The sequence below is a fragment of the Chiloscyllium plagiosum genome, unplaced genomic scaffold (assembly GCF_037043375.1).
Source record: "Chiloscyllium plagiosum isolate Xiang-an unplaced genomic scaffold, Cpla_swu_hap1 HiC_scaffold_13, whole genome shotgun sequence".
Taxonomy (NCBI): Eukaryota; Metazoa; Chordata; class Chondrichthyes; order Orectolobiformes; family Hemiscylliidae; genus Chiloscyllium; species Chiloscyllium plagiosum.
This window is the reverse complement of record NW_028270151.1, coordinates 49,513,784-49,531,131: the sequence shown is the minus strand read 5'-3', so window position 1 is coordinate 49,531,131 and position 17,348 is coordinate 49,513,784. Positions and strand designations below refer to the sequence as shown.

The 17,348-nt window shown below is 49.5% G+C and overlaps 1 protein-coding gene across 1 annotated transcript in view; it reads right to left on the bottom strand.

Moving 5' to 3' along the window:
- tbl1xr1a (TBL1X/Y related 1a) overlaps window positions 1–17,348 on the bottom strand; it is a 180,974-nt gene that overhangs the window by 94,233 nt on the left and 69,393 nt on the right. Inside the window, exon 2 of the mRNA XM_087993572.1 lies at window positions 12,337–12,410. The gene's annotated coding sequence lies outside the window, so the exon portion shown is untranslated. The remainder of the gene's footprint in view (window positions 1–12,336; window positions 12,411–17,348) is intronic.

Below are 17,348 nucleotides of genomic sequence, written 5' to 3'. Positions count from 1 at the left end.
GCGCGGGCACGAGAGTGAGAACGAGCGCGGGCACGAGAGAGTGAGAGGGAGCACGAGAGTGAGAGGGAGCACGAGAGTGAGAGTGAGAGCGAGAGTGAGAGCGAGCGCGAGCACGAGAGAGTGAGAGCGAGCGCGCGCACGAGAGAGTGAGAGCGAGCGCGCGCACGAGAGAGTGAGAGCGAGCGCGCGCGCGAGAGAGTGAGAGCGAGCGCGCGCGCGAGAGAGTGAGAGCGAGCGCGCGCGCGAGAGAGAGAGAGCGAGCGCGGGCGCGAGAGAGTGAGAGCGAGCGCGGGCGCGAGAGAGTGAGAGCGAGCGCGGGCGCGAGAGAGTGAGAGCGAGCGCGGGCGCGAGAGAGTGAGAGCGAGCGCGAGCGCGAGCGAGAGCAAGCGCGGGCACGAGCGAGAGCGAGAGCGAGCGCGGGCACGAGAGAGTGAGAGCGAGCGCGAGCACGAGAGAGTGAGAGCGAGCGCGAGCACGAGAGAGTGAGAGCGAGCGCGAGCACGAGAGAGTGAGAGCGAGCGCGGGCACGAGAGTGAGAGCGAGCGCGGGCACGAGAGTGAGAGCGAGCGCGAGCACGTGAGAGTGAGCACGAGAGAGTGAGAGGGTGCACGAGAGAGTGAGAGGGTGCACGAGAGAGTGAGAGCGAGAGTGAGAGCGAGCACGAGAGAGTGAGAGCGAGCACGAGAGTGAGAGCGAGAGCGAGAGCGAGCACGAGAGAGTGAGAGCGAGAGCGAGCACGAGAGAGTGAGAGCGAGCGCGAGCACGAGAGAGTGAGAGCGAGCGCGAGCACGAGAGAGTGAGAGCGAGCGCGCGCACGGGAGTGAGAGCGAGCGCGCGCACGAGAGTGAGAGCGAGCGCGAGCGCGAGAGAGTGAGAGCGAGCGCGAGCACGAGAGAGTGAGAGCGAGCGCGAGCACGAGAGAGTGAGAGCGAGCGCGAGCACGAGAGAGTGAGAGCGAGCGCGGGCACGAGAGAGTGAGAGCGAGCGCGGGCACGAGAGAGTGAGAGCGAGCGCGAGAGAGTGAGAGCGAGCGCGAGCACGAGAGAGTGAGAGTGAGAGCGAGCGCGAGAGAGTGAGAGCGAGCGCGAGCACGAGAGAGTGAGAGCGAGCGCGAGCACGAGAGAGTGAGAGCGAGCGCGAGCACGAGAGAGTGAGAGCGAGCGCGAGCACGAGCGCGAGAGAGTGAGAGCGAGCGCGAGCACGAGCGCGAGAGAGTGAGAGCGAGCGCGAGCACGAGCGCGAGAGAGTGAGAGCGAGCGCGAGCACGAGAGAGTGAGAGCGAGCTCGAGAGAGTGAGAGCGAGCACGAGAGAGTGAGAGCGAGCACGAGAGAGTGAGAGCGAGCACGAGAGAGTGAGAGCGAGCGCGAGCGAGTGAGAGCGAGCACGAGAGTGTGAGAGCGAGCGCGAGCGCGAGAGAGTGAGAGCGAGCACGAGAGTGTGAGAGCGAGCGCGAGCGCGAGAGAGTGAGAGCGAGCGCGAGAGAGTGAGAGTGAGAGCGAGCGCGAGCACGAGAGAGTGAGAGCGAGCGCGAGCGCGAGCACGAGAGCGAGAGAGTGAGAGTGAGCGCGAGAGAGCGAGCAAGAGAGCGAGAACGAGAGCGAGAGAGAGCGCGAGAGAGAGCGCGAGAGAGAGCGCGAGAGAGAGCGCGAGAGAGAGCGCGAGAGAGAGCGCGAGAGAGAGCGCGAGAGAGAGCGCGAGAGAGAGCGCGAGAGAGAGCGCGAGAGAGAGCGCGAGAGAGAGCGAGAGAGAGAGCGAGAGAGAGAGCGAGAGAGCGAGAGAGCGAGAGAGCGAGAGAGCGAGAGAGCGAGAGCGAGCGCGAGAGTGTGAGAGCGAGCGCAAGAGTTTGAGAGCGAGCGCAAGAGTTTGAGAGCGAGCGCGAGAGTGTGAGAGTGAGCGCGAGAGTGTGAGAGTGAGAGCGAGCGCGAGCACGAGAGAGTGAGAGCGAGCGCGAGCACGAGAGAGTGAGAGCGAGCGCGGGCACGAGAGAGTGAGAGTGAGCGCGGGCACGAGAGAGTGAGAGCGAGCGCGAGAGAGTGAGAGCGAGCGCGAGCACGAGAGAGTGAGAGTGAGAGCGAGCGCGAGAGAGTGAGAGCGAGCGCGAGCACGAGAGAGTGAGAGCGAGCGCGAGCACGAGAGAGTGAGAGCGAGCGCGAGCACGAGCGCGAGAGAGTGAGAGCGAGCGCGAGCACGAGCGCGAGAGAGTGAGAGCGAGCGCGAGCACGAGCGCGAGAGAGTGAGAGCGAGCGCGAGCACGAGAGAGTGAGAGCGAGCTCGAGAGAGTGAGAGCGAGCACGAGAGAGTGAGAGCGAGCACGAGAGAGTGAGAGCGAGCACGAGAGAGTGAGAGCGAGCGCGAGCGAGTGAGAGCGAGCACGAGAGTGTGAGAGCGAGCGCGAGCGCGAGAGAGTGAGAGCGAGCACGAGAGTGTGAGAGCGAGCGCGAGCGCGAGAGCGAGCGCGAGAGAGTGAGAGTGAGAGCGAGCGCGAGCACGAGAGAGTGAGAGCGAGCGCGAGCACGAGAGCGAGCACGAGAGAGTGAGAGTGAGCGCGAGAGAGCGAGCAAGAGAGCGAGAACGAGAGCGAGAGAGAGCGCGAGAGAGAGCGCGAGAGAGAGCGCGAGAGAGAGCGCGAGAGAGAGCGCGAGAGAGAGCGAGAGAGAGAGCGAGAGAGAGAGCGAGAGAGAGAGCGAGAGAGAGAGCGAGAGAGAGAGCGAGAGAGAGAGCGAGAGAGAGAGCGAGAGAGCGAGAGAGCGAGAGCGAGCGCGAGAGTGTGAGAGCGAGCGCAAGAGTTTGAGAGCGAGCGCAAGAGTTTGAGAGCGAGCGCGAGAGTGTGAGAGTGAGCGCGAGAGTGTGAGAGTGAGCGCGATCGCGAGAGAGCAAGAGCGAGCGCGATCGCGAGAGAGCAAGAGCGAGCGCGATCGCGAGAGAGCAAGAGCGAGCGCGATCGCGAGAGAGCAAGAGCGAGCGCGATCGCGAGAGAGCAAGAGCGAGCGCGATCGCGAGAGAGCAAGAGCGAGCGCGATCGCGAGAGAGCAAGAGCGAGCGCGATCGCGAGAGAGCAAGAGCGAGCGCGAGAGCGCGAGCAAGCACGAGAGCGCAAGAGAGAGAGCGAGCGCAAGAGAGAGAGCGAGCGCAAGAGAGAGAGCGAGCGCAAAAGAGAGAGCGAGCTCGAGAGAGAGAGCGCGAGAGCGAGCGCAAGAGAGAGAGCGCGAGAGCGAGCGCAAGAGAGAGAGCGCGAGAGCGAGCGCAAGAGAGAGAGCGCGAGAGCGAGCGCGAGAGCGAGCGCAAGAGAGAGAGCGAGAGAGCACGAGAGAGCGAGAGCGAGCGCAAGAGAGAGCGAGAGCGAGCGCAAGAGAGAGCGAGAGCGAGCGCAAGAGAGAGCGAGAGCGAGCGCAAGAGAGTGAGCGAGAGCGAGCGCAAGAGAGTGAGCGAGAGCGAGAGCGCGAGAGAGCGCGAGAGCGAGAGAGAGCGAGCGCAAGAAAGAGCGCGAGAGAACAAGCGAGCGCGAGAGAACAAGCGAGCGCGAGAGAACAAGCGAGCGCGAGAGAACAAGCGAGCGCGAGAGAACAAGCGAGCGCGAGAGAGGGCGAGCGCGAGCGAGAGCAAGAGAGCGCGAGCACGAGCGCGAGAGAGTGAGAGCGAGCGCGAGCACGAGCGCGAGAGAGTGAGAGCGAGCGCGAGCACGAGCGCGAGAGAGTGAGAGCGAGCGCGAGCACGAGAGAGTGAGAGCGAGCTCGAGAGAGTGAGAGCGAGCACGAGAGAGTGAGAGCGAGCACGAGAGAGTGAGAGCGAGCACGAGAGAGTGAGAGCGAGCGCGAGCGAGTGAGAGCGAGCACGAGAGTGTGAGAGCGAGCGCGAGCGCGAGAGAGTGAGAGCGAGCACGAGAGTGTGAGAGCGAGCGCGAGCGCGAGAGCGAGCGCGAGAGAGTGAGAGTGAGAGCGAGCGCGAGCACGAGAGAGTGAGAGCGAGCGCGAGCACGAGAGCGAGCACGAGAGAGTGAGAGTGAGCGCGAGAGAGCGAGCAAGAGAGCGAGAACGAGAGCGAGAGAGAGCGCGAGAGAGAGCGCGAGAGAGAGCGCGAGAGAGAGCGCGAGAGAGAGCGCGAGAGAGAGCGCGAGAGAGAGCGAGAGAGAGAGCGAGAGAGAGAGCGAGAGAGAGAGCGAGAGAGAGAGCGAGAGAGAGAGCGAGAGAGAGAGCGAGAGAGAGAGCGAGAGAGCGAGAGAGCGAGAGCGAGCGCGAGAGTGTGAGAGCGAGCGCAAGAGTTTGAGAGCGAGCGCAAGAGTTTGAGAGCGAGCGCGAGAGTGTGAGAGTGAGCGCGAGAGTGTGAGAGTGAGCGCGATCGCGAGAGAGCAAGAGCGAGCGCGATCGCGAGAGAGCAAGAGCGAGCGCGATCGCGAGAGAGCAAGAGCGAGCGCGATCGCGAGAGAGCAAGAGCGAGCGCGATCGCGAGAGAGCAAGAGCGAGCGCGATCGCGAGAGAGCAAGAGCGAGCGCGATCGCGAGAGAGCAAGAGCGAGCGCGATCGCGAGAGAGCAAGAGCGAGCGCGAGAGCGCGAGCAAGCACGAGAGCGCAAGAGAGAGAGCGAGCGCAAGAGAGAGAGCGAGCGCAAGAGAGAGAGCGAGCGCAAAAGAGAGAGCGAGCTCGAGAGAGAGAGCGCGAGAGCGAGCGCAAGAGAGAGAGCGCGAGAGCGAGCGCAAGAGAGAGAGCGCGAGAGCGAGCGCAAGAGAGAGAGCGCGAGAGCGAGCGCGAGAGCGAGCGCAAGAGAGAGAGCGAGAGAGCACGAGAGAGCGAGAGCGAGCGCAAGAGAGAGCGAGAGCGAGCGCAAGAGAGAGCGAGAGCGAGCGCAAGAGAGAGCGAGAGCGAGCGCAAGAGAGTGAGCGAGAGCGAGCGCAAGAGAGTGAGCGAGAGCGAGAGCGCGAGAGAGCGCGAGAGCGAGAGAGAGCGAGCGCAAGAAAGAGCGCGAGAGAACAAGCGAGCGCGAGAGAACAAGCGAGCGCGAGAGAACAAGCGAGCGCGAGAGAACAAGCGAGCGCGAGAGAACAAGCGAGCGCGAGAGAGGGCGAGCGCGAGCGAGAGCAAGAGAGCGCGAGCGAGAGAGAGAGAGCGCGAGAGAGAGAGCGCGAGAGAGAGAGCGCGAGAGAGAGAGCGCGAGAGAGAGAGCGCGAGAGAGAGAGCGCGAGAGAGAGAGCGCGAGAGAGAGAGCGCGAGAGAGAGAGCGCGAGAGAGAGAGCGCGAGAGAGAGAGCGCGAGAGAGAGAGCGCGAGTGCAAGAGAGTGAGAGCAAGCGAGCGAGAGCAAGCGAGCGAGAGAGAGAGGGAGAGAGAGAGAGAAAGCGCGCATGTGTGAGCATGTGAACGATTGGTGGTTAGGCAGAGAAAGGGATGGTTGGGCCAGGGAAGAAGAAATGCTGACAATGGGAACAACGAGTTCGTGCAAATGAGTTAGCCATGCTGAACACATTCCATGTCATGACAGGGCCTAGATAGTGGGGGTGGGTAAAGTACATGGAAAGTGGTGTCAGGCTCTAAAATTATTGAACCCTGAGGGCTGCAGAGTTCCAAGCAGAAAATGAGATGCTGCTCTAGCTTGCAATGAACCGTGCTTGAGCACAAGTAAAAGGCCAGTATGCAGAGAAGTGGCAGGCAATCAATTGGAATCTTGGGGCAATTTTTATGGACAGAAAATAAGTGTTCTGCAAGGTGGTTATCCTGTCTGTGTTTCATCACCCCAATGTAGAAAAGGTCACACTGTGAACATCGAATAAAGGTTGACAGGGTGATGCCCCAAGTCAGGGTAGTGTTTGGCTTGGGGGGGAAACTTGCAGCTGCCAGTATCCCCATGCATCAGTTACTATATTCCTACCACGTGATAGAGTTGCTGGTTTGAAAGAAGCTGTTTAATGATCCTTGATATGTTGCTGTAGTGCATCTTGTAGATCGTTCACAGTGCTGCCATTATTTACCACTTGCAGAGGTAGTGAATTTATAATTTGGTGGATGGGATACCAATCAAGCGGACTGTTTTCTCCTGAACAAGTTTCTCAAAAGTTGTTGGAGTTATAGAGTCATAGAGTTGTACCCATTCAGGGAAGTGAACTGTATTCCACCACACTCCTGACTTGTGCCTTGTAGGTTTGAATAGGCTTTAGGGAGTCAAGAGGAGAATTACTTGCCAAATAATTCCCAGTCTCTCATCTATTCATCTAGCAACAGTATTTAGTGACAAGTTGTCCAGTTCAATTTTTGGTCAATGATCACTCTCAGGATGTTTGTAGTGGAAGTTTCTGCGATGAAAATGCCATTCACTATTGAATGTTAAGAGCAAATGGCTGGACTCGCTCTTGCTGGAGCTGGTCATTGTCCAGCACCTTTATGGCATATGTTACTTGTCACTTATCAGGCAATGTCTGAATATGGTCCTTGCTGCATTTGAACATATAGTGCTTCAGAACAAGAAACCAGAAATTCTGCAATCAAGCACCGTCATCATGTCTGACCAAACATGGAGGAAGGAACTGAAAATAATTACTAGTATGTGGTTCATTTAATTCTTTTCAGTCAAGATTTTTGCTTAAGAAGTGAAAATGTGTTGTGTAATTCTTTTAGGCAATAAGTGGAAGACTGATTTTTAAGAAATTACAGATCACTATCAAGATCATAACAGTTTTCAACTTCAATCAATAGCCAGTGACAGAATTTCTTAACTTTTCATTTTTAGAGTAAGTAATATTGCTCCATGCAATTCTTGGCTGCTGCCAAAAAAGTACCGATGGTCCAATTTTCTCCATGCCATTGCTACATTTTTGCAAGCAGTTATCACTGAAAAACCAAAAGCATGACACACATTTTTAAAAGTCTTCTTCTGCTGGCCAGCACTTCAACAAACTCATTTAGCAAAACTTTTGGTTACACAAAAGCAGAAGGGTCTTGTGTTATAGGTTTTAAGGTAGATGACCTTGTTATTTAGTTGAAACAGCAAAATGCTCAAGTCTCTGGCACCAAGAGATAATTGCTCAATGACTTTCCAAAAATAATTGTATAAGGCTTCACTAGGTATCTAAAGTCAACGAATTATTACATTTAGAACACAGAACAATACAGCACAGTACAGGCCCTTCTGCTCTCGATGTTGCGCCCACCTATGAATTAATCTAAGCCCCTCCCCCTACAGTATCTTATCATCATCCATATGCTTATCCAAGTACTGTTTAATGCCCCGAATGTAGCTGAGTTAACTACTTTGGCAGGCAGGGCATTCCACATCCTTACTCTTTCTCTGAGTGAAGAACCTGCCTCTGACATCTATCTTAAATCTATCACCCCTCAATGTGCAGCTATGCCCCATCGTACAAGCAGATGTCATCATCCTAGAAAAAAAGACTTTCACTGCCCACCCTATCTAATCCTCTGACCACCTTGTATGTCGCTATTAAATCCCCTCTTAGCCATCTTCTCTCCAATGAGAACGGACCCAAGCACTCAGCCTTTCCTCATAAGACCTTCCCTCCAGACCAGGCAACATCCTGGTAAATCTCCTCTGCACCTTTTGCAAACCTTCCACATCGGTCCTGTAATGGGGCGACCAGAACTGTAACACAATATTCCAAGTGGAGGCCGCACTAGCATTTTGTACAGTTGCAGCATGACACCACGGCCCCGGAATTCAATCTCTCTACCAATAAAACCTAATACACTGCATGCCTTCTTAACCTGAGTGGCAACTTTCAGGAATCTACGTACATGGACACCAAGATCCCTCCGCACATCCACACTACCAAGAATCTTTCCACTGACCCAGTATTCTGCCTTCCTATTATTTTTCCCCAAAGTGAATCACCTTACATTTACCTGCATTAAATTCAATTTGCCACCTCTCAGCCCAATTTTGCTGTTGATCCAAATCCCCCACAACCTGCAACACTGTTCCACACTGTCCACCCCTCCTCCGACTTCAGTGTCATCTGCAAACTTACTAACCCATCCATCTATGCCTTCACCCAAGTCATTTATAAAAGTGACAAGCAGCAGTGGTGACAAAGCAGATCCTTGTGGCACACCACTGGCAACCGGACTCCAAATAATCCATCAGCCACCACTCGCTGCCTTCTTACAGAAAGCCAGTTTCTAATTCAAACTGCTAAATCATCTTTAATTCCATGCTGCTGCATTTTCTCCAGTAGCCTACCATGTGACCCTTATCAAAGGATTTACTTCAGTTCATGTACACCATGCCAACTGCCCTACCCTCATCCACATGGTCACCTTCTCAAAAAACTCAATGAGGTTTGGGAGACACGACCTGCCCTTGACAAAACCATGTTGACTATCTCCAATCAAATTGTTGCTTGCTGGATGAATGTAAATCTTATCTCTTATCATCTTTTCCAAAACTTTTCCTACAACAGACGTACGGCTCACTGGTCTATAATTACCTGGGTCATCTCTACTGCCCTTGTTGAACAAGTACACAACACCTGCCATCCTCCAGTCTTCTGGTACTAAACCTGTAGACAATGACGACTTAGAAATCAAGGCCAAAGGCTCCACCATCTCCTCCCTAACTTCCCAGAGAATCCTCAGATAATTCCCATCCAGCCCAGGGGACTTAGCTACTTTCACACCTTCTAGAATTGATAACACCTCCTCCTTACTAACCTTAATCCTTTCTAGTCTAATAGCCCATATCTCAGTCTTCTCCTCTACAATATTCTCCTTTTCCTGAGTGAAAACAGATGCGAAATATTCGTTTAGCACCTCTCCGATCTCCACAGGGTCCACACACTATTTCCCACTTCTGTCTTTGACTGGCCCTATTCCTACCCTAGTCATCCTTTTATTCCTCACATACCTATAGAAAGCTTTAGGGTTCTCCTTTATTCTATCTGCTAAAGACTGCTCATGTCCCTGCCTTGCTCTTCTTAACTCTCTCTTTAAATCCTTCCTAGCTAATCTGGAACTCTCCGTCACCTCATCTGAACCACCTAAACTCAACGTCACATAAGCCTCTCTCTTCCACTTAAGAGATACAATTTCTTTAGTAAACCATGGTACCCTTACCTTGTCACTTCCTCCCTGCCTGACAGGGACATACCTATCAAGGGCACGCAGTATCGTTCCTTAAACCAGCTCCACATTTCAATTGTCCCCATGCCCTGCACTTTGCTACCCTATTCTGTGCCTCCTAAGTTTAGCCTAATCGCATTATAATTGCCCTTCCTCTATCTATAACTCTTGCCCTGTGGTATGTACCTAATCCATTTCTATCGCTAAACTAAATGTAACCGAATTATGGTCACTCTCTCCAATATGCTCACATATCACTAAATAAAACACCTGGCATGGTTCATTTCCAAGTAGCATTTCTAATGTGGCCTCCTCTCTTGTTGGCCGTTTGACATACTGTGTCAGGAAACCCGCCTGCACACACTGGACAAAAACTGATCCAACTGACATACTAGAGTTATAGCACTTCCAGTCAATGTTGGGGAAGTTAAAGCCCCTCATACTGACCGTGCTATTCCTTTCATTCCTACCCAGAATCATTTTGTCAATCCTCTCCTCCACATCCCTGGAACTTTGTGGAGGCCAATAAAAAACGCCCAGTGTGACCTCTCCTCTCCTGTTTCTAACCTCAGCCCATACCACCTCAGTAGATGAGTCCTTGTCAAAAGTTCTTTCAGCCACTGTTATACTGTACTCGACTAACAAAGCCACACCTCTCCCTCTTTTACTACCTTCCCTGATCTAAACCCTGGGATCTGCAACATCTATTCCTGACCTTACTCTGTCCATGTCTCCGAAAGACCACAACATCAAAGTCCCAGTTACCCATGCTGCAAGCTCACCTACCTTATTCCGGATATACACACTTCAAACCAGCCTGCTGTCTCCCAGCATACGCTTGTGACCGTGAAATTCTGTTCATGTCCTCCCTATTCACATCCTCCTGTGCACTGGAACTACACCACAGGTTTCCATCCCCCTGCTGAACTAGTTTAAATCCACCCAATAGCACTAGCAAATTTCCCACCCAGGATATTTGTACCCCTCTGATTCAAGTGAATACCGTCCTGTTTGTAGAGGTCCACCTTCCCCAGAATGAGCCCCAATTACCATATACCTGAATCTCCCTCCTGCGCTATCCTTGCAGCCACGTGTTCAGCTGATATCTCCCCCATTCCTTGCCTCACTATCACATGGCACAGGTAACAAACCAGAGATAACAACTGTTTGTTCTCAGTTTCCACCCGAGCTCCTTGAAATCCTGCCTTACATCCCTATCCCTCTTTATTTAATAGCAGTTTAATACAAGTCCTCAATAAAAAGACAAGCTTAAAGAGCAAGGCAGCAAATTCTCATCTGGGCCCGTGGAGGAGGCACACAATACTCGGATTCTGCAGTGGACAAATCTATATAAAGTTTTAAGTTGGATTTGTATACCTAAGAACTAGGAGCAGGTGTGTGCAATTCAACCTCTCAAGCCTGCTCCACCATTCAATACAATCATAGCTAATCTCATCTCGATCCAACTTCTTGCCTGTTCTCAGTGACTCTTAACTAATTAAAAACGCGTCTGTTTGTCTGCTCCTTAAATTTACAGGTGTCCCAGCATTCACTGCATTCTGGGGGTAGTAAATTCCAGACACACAACCCTTTTGAGAATGAATTCCTTCTCATGTCCACTTTAAATGTGCTAAACTACTTATCCGAAAATTATGATCACTCATTCTAGATCACCAACATGAGGAAACATCCTTTCTATGTCTACTTTGTCAATTCCTTTCCTACCTTATAAGCCTGATTTATATCTCTCCTCATGCTTCTAAACTCCAGACAGTATAAATCTAAGCTGATTAATCTTTCTTCATTAAACAAACCCGCGATCTCTAGAATCAATCTGATGAACCTCCTCTGAACTGCCTCCGATGCTTCAACATCCCACCTCAACCAAGGGGACCAAAACTCTATGCAATACTCCAGATGCCGCCTCACTAATGCCTAGTTAATGCAGTAACTCTCCCCTACTTTTATACTCTTTTCCTAAAGCAGTGAATGCCAAAATTCTATTTGCCTTCTTTATTGTCTACTGTACCTACATACTATGTTTTAGCGATCCATGCACAAGGACACCCAGATCCCTCTGTACAAAGCACCGTGAAGTTCCTCTTTATTTACCATTCAACAGGGATCTCTCACTTACCCATGTTAAACACCATCTGCCAAATTTTGTCCCAATCAACAAACATTTCCATATCCACTTGTAAATGTTTTAATTCTTGTCAATTCTTACATTTTACATCATGTGTTAAGAAGTGAAAGAGTTCTAACTGTGCCACTGGTTTATCTGTTTACACACATTTAATTGAGACCTTTAAAATAAACCCTCAAGGTGAATAGCTCAGTACTTCAGAAACCTGAAAATTTGTCCTATGACATAGGCGAGGGATGAAAACAGGCTTCTTTTTACAATGAAAAAACCCTCCAGAAGGTTAGTGAGTGGAAGGGGTTTCTTTCAGAGAGAAGCAGGTCAGTTATAGAAACAAAAATGTCTATAACTTGACCAGTGCAGTTGAGCAGTCTCCAAAACAGTCAGGGCAGAAGAAAAGCTTCCCAAATGGCTTAGCAGTTTGTAGAGAAAAATTCCAGACATAGACAGCTTTAAGTTGTCAAGAGAGGAAGTCGTCCTACATGGCTATCAAAACATTTTCCTTAAATTCACGCATGAGTGAGTGAGTGGTAAAAATGTAAGGGTCATAAATAGAGAAATTATCTAAAGAAGATAGTATCTATTGATTGCAGATGTTTATCAGAAAGCAAGGAATAACAGAGAACATAAATGGAAACCTTCATTTAGGTTTGCATATTTTCATAGCTATTGTTAAGGGTAGAATTATTCCTGCTAATTTCAATAAGACCATTTCAAATCATATCAATACAGTGTAAGAGAACATTTTTCTCCTGCTGACATGTGTAATAAATTGTGATGCTCTCGTTTAAAGTATGTTGGCAGCCTTTCGCAAACATGTTCAGTGACTGGTCACCACGGTAACAAAACTGTGGAAAAACAACTATGGTTTATCAAGCCAGGTTTCACTCTAGGATCTGACCTGTCCATCATTACCATCAGCAGGGAGCATAATGTCCTTACTTCAGATTTTGGTTAATTCTTTTAACGTAAACATGATTCCACGGTGAACACCACCATCAATTGAAGGTCAACGAATTACCATCTTCTCACTTCAAAACCATAAGCTTTTTAATTTACACATGCTCAGTCATCATTTTGGGATGCATTACTCTATGTGCTACTGTAAGAAAATAGTACTGAAATAGTGTCTTACCAGCTTCAAGAACTGCAAATTTTCCAATTCAGCCAAAGGTGTAATGATGTCAGTACTAAGCAATTCTGCAGTACCTGAGTAAAATCAAAATCATTTTATCATTATAACCTGCTATAAAAATAATAAACATTAAATTTAACTTTTGACATTTCAAAATCAGTTCAAATTAAAACAGCAGCAAAATGGAACAAATTTTGGTGATAAAGTTACTTATAGTACTTCTTTAAAAGTTAATACCATGACGATGCGAGAAATTTTGTAACCTTTCCAAAGTTGTAAACCACAACCATGCTCAATGACAAGAGTATACAGCATACAAACCATAAATACTTTCCATGTCCACATTTTAACAGAGAAAATATACCATAAAAATAAATCAAAGAACTGCAGATGCTGGAGATCTGAAACAAAGGCAGAAATGCAGTCAAAATTCACCAGCAATTTCTGTTTTATTAGAAAACCTTTTACTTAAAAAGGTGAAAAATATTTTTTATTCAACCTAAAACATTAGTAGTAAAGTTTATTAACAGGCCACTTAAATAAGAACAGGAAACAATTACTACTTTCTGGATCCGTACAGTTAGTTCTGGTGTGACATAGCATGGTGTAGAGTAGTTTTTTATTTTTCATTTCAATCCACGGTGGCTCAGTGGTTAGAACTGCTGCCTCACAGCACCAGGGTCCCAGGTTTGATTCCAGCCCCTGGTGACTGTCTGTGTGGGGTCTGCACATTCTCCCTACTGTGCTAAGGAGCCTGACAGCTTGGGGGAAGAAACTGTTGCACAGTCTGGCTGTGAGAGACCGAATGCTCCTGTATCTTCTGCCAGATGACAGGAGGGGGGAGGAGCTTGATTGAGGGGTGTGTGGGGTCTTCCACAATGCTCTTAGCCTTTCGGATGCAGCGAGTGGTGTAAATGGCTGTAACGGTGGGAGGAGAGACCCCAATTATCTTCTCAGCTATCCTCACTATCTGTTGTAGGGTCTTAAGATCTGAGACAGTGCAATTCCCAAACCAGGCAGTGATGCAGCAGCTCAGGGTACTCTCAATCATGGGAGATGAGAGGTGGGCGAGAGGAGGGCTTTTTTGGCTATAGAGCAGAAAGTAGAGACGAGGCTGGGCTATCTTCATTATGGAGCTCGTGTTGAGGGTCCAGGTGAGATTCTCCGCCAGGTGGACGCGAAGAAATTTAGTGCTCTTCATGATCTCCACAGGAAAGCCGTCAATGTCCAGTGGAGAGTGGTCGCTCTCTGCCCTCCTGAAGTCAACAACCACCTCTTTCGTCTTGTCCCCATTCGCATTGATGCCCTGGGGTTGAAGGGTCCCATGGCAGAAGATAAGGCTTTCTTCTTCCAGGAGTCAAGAGTCAGGTGGTGAGGGAGTGGCGATGGAGGCGGCCCAGGACCTGCATATCCTCGGCAGAATGGGAGAGGATGTTAAAATGTTCAGCCACTGGCCAGTGGGGTTGATTGGTGCGGGTGTCTCTGAAGCGCTCTGCGAAAGGGCGTCCAGTCTCCCCAGTGTAGAGGAGACCGCATCGGGAGCAACAGATACAATAAATGACACGTGTGGACATGCAGGTGAAACACTGATGGATGTGGAAGGCTTCTTTGGGGCCTTGGATGGAGGTGTGAGTGCAGGCTTTGCACTGAATGTCTGGAGGAAGAACGCCTTATCTTCCACCTTGGGACCCTTCAGCCCCAGGGCATCAATGTAGACTTCACCAGTTTCCTCATTTCCCCTCCCCCCACCTTACCCCAGGTCCAACCTGCCAGTTTAGCACCATCCCCATGACCTGTCCTACCTGCAACCTTCCTTCCCACCCATCCGCTCCACCCTCCTCTCTGACCTATCACCTTTATCCCCATCTTCATCCACCTATTACACTCTCAGCTACCTTCTCCCCAGCCCCACACCCCCTCCCATTTATCTCTCCACCCCCGAGGCTCCCAGCCTCATTCCTGATTAAGGGCTCTAGCCCGAAACGTCGATTTTCCTGCTCCTTGGATGCTGCCTGACCTGCTGTGCTTTTCAAGCAACACACTGTCAACTCTGATATCCAGCATCTGCAGACCTCACTGTCTCCTAAATTTGACTCAATCCGAAACATGGCCACCACATTGTTTCACAGTGCTTTCTGAAATCATTTTTTTCTCCAACTAAACTCTAATATTTAAAATAAGGGTTAATCAAAACTATTATCAATTAACTAAACTATTTTGCTGGAGAAATAAATCTTGTTGCACTTGGAAGACTCACTGGAAACTCTAACTTAAAAGTGACAACTCCTGCCCAGCCTCCAACGTTTTGATCAACAGTTGCTGTCAAATTAGCACAATTAGAAAGTTAGCAAATTACTTGTCAAAATTAAAGAAAATGCTTACCAATTTTCAAAATTCAAAGATTTTTATTTTTAAAAAAAGAGCATCTGTACAATGGAGAGCGCGGGTGTGAGAGGAGGCAAGGGAGATTGCACCTTGTTTCATATTATGTTAAATGGACAAATGCTGAGACACTTCGAAGCAGACAAAAGGTTTTGGTTTAAGTTAAAAATCACACACACCAGGCTATACTCCAACAGGTTTATTTGGAAACACTAGCTTTCGGAGCGTTGCTAGTTCCAAATAAACCTGTTGGAGTATAACCTGGTGTGTGTGATTTTTAACTTAAACCAAAACTTTTTGTCTGCTTTGAAGTGTCTCATCATTTGTCCATTTGTGACTTTTAATTTTGTCCACCCAGCCCAACATTGGCTCCTCCACATCATGGTTTTGGTTTAAGTTAGTGATAATAAGGAAAGATGGAAAGCAAGATAAAGTTGAATAAAAACAAAGATAGCTACAATGATGGTAATGCAGTTGCATTAGGAAAAGGAATACGCAGAGAGATGAAACAGAGGTACAGGAGAGAAACAAAGAAAAGCACAAGCGATTGAGGAAAGGAATGGGAAGACATTTGCTAAGAGGTGGTAACGTTTTAGTGGTATTATCGCTCAACTATTAATCCAGAAACTCAGCAAATGTTCTGGGGATCCAGGTTCGATTCCCACCAAAGTAGATAATGGAATCTGAGTTTAAGAAAAACAATATGGAAGTAAGAATCTACTGATGACCATGAAACCATTGCTGATTGTCAGAAAAACCTATATGGTTCACTACTGTCCTTCAGGGCAGGAAATCTGCCATCCTCACCTTCTCTGGCCAATACGTGACTCCAGATCCACAACAATGTGGTTGACTTTTAACTAGCTTTAAAATGCCTAGCAAGCTATTCAGTTGTAAGAATCGCTACAAAGTTTTAAAGAAATGAAACTGGATGGATCATTTGGCATGAACCTAAGCACCAGAAAAGACAAAGAGAGAAACAGACCTATAGAACCTGCAAAGTTTTCCTCACTAACAGCTGAGGACTAGCGTTAAAATTGGGAGGAGCTTTCTCACAGACCAGAAAAGCAACAGCCTGACATAGAATTGATACCTCATAGACAATGTATAGGACTATGTCCCAGACACTACCATCACAATCCCTGTGTCTGGATATCCCTCACCGCCAGCAGGGCAGACCCAGCAGAGGTGGGGGTACAGTGATAGACAGTGGGGAGGGGGTTGCCCTGGAAGTCCACAACTTTGACCCTGGATACCATGAAATCTCATGTCTTCAGGTTAAACAGGAGCAAGGAAAGCCTCCTGCTTATTACCACATACCATCCTCCCTCGGCTGACAAATCAGTATTCCTCCACGTCGAGCAACACTTAGAGGAAGTACTGAGGGTGGCAACGGCACAAAATGTACTCTGGCTGGGGATTTCAATATCTACCACCAAGAGTGGCTTGGCAGCAGTACTACTGATCAAGCTGGTTGTGTCCGAAAGAACATAGCTATTATGCTGGGTCTGCAGCACGACATCAAGGAACCAACAAGAGAGAAAAATATACTTGACCTCATCCTTACCAATCTGCCACCTGCAGATATATCTGTCCACGACAGTATTGTTAACTGTGACCCCCACATAGTCCTTATGGAGACAAAGTCACACCTTCAATTTGAAAATATCTTTATCGTGTTGTGTGGCACTAATCACCGTGCTAAATTGGACAGACTTCAAAAAGATTTAGCATCTCAATACTAGCCACCCGTGAGGCATTGTGGGCCAAAAGCAGCAGTTGTACTCCAGCACAAACTGTAACCTCATGGCTCAACATATTCCCCATTCAACCATTACCATCGAGCCAGGGGATCCACTCTAGTGCAATGCAGGGTGCAGGACAGCATGTCAGGAGCAAAACCAGGCAGACCTGTCAACCTGGTAAAGCTACCAAACAGAACTACTTGGATGGGAAACAGTATAAACAGCAAGTGATAGACAATGATAAGAGATCCCACAACCAACAGATTAGATATAAGCTCCGAGTCCTACATTATCCAGTCATCAATGGTAGTGGACAATTAAACAACACACTGGAAGCAGCTGTTCCACAAATATCCCCATCTTCAATGATAGAAGGGTCTAACACATCAGTGCAAAAGATAAGGTTGACACTTTACAACAATCTTCAACCAGAAATGCAGAGTGGAAGATCCATTTTGGCCTCCTCCAGTGGTCTGCAATATTTCTGATACCAGTCTTCAGCTAATTCAATTCACTCCACGTGGTATCAAGAAACATTTGAAGACACTGGATACTGTAAAAGCTGTGGGCCCGAAAACATTTTGGTAATAGTACTGAAGCCTTGAGCTCCAGAACTTGCCGCACCCGTAGCCAAGCCATTCCACTACAGTTACAACACTGGCAGCCTGACAATATGGAAAACTGCCCAGGAATGTCCTGTACACAAAAATCAGGACAAATTCAAACCAGCCAATTAGCGCCCCATTGATCTATCGACGTTTCGGGCATAAGCCCTTCTTCAGGACGCGGGCTTATGCCCGAAACGTCGATTCTCCTGTTCCTTGGATGCTGCCTGACCTGCTGCGCTTTTCCAGCAACACATTTTCAGCTCTGATCTCCAGCATC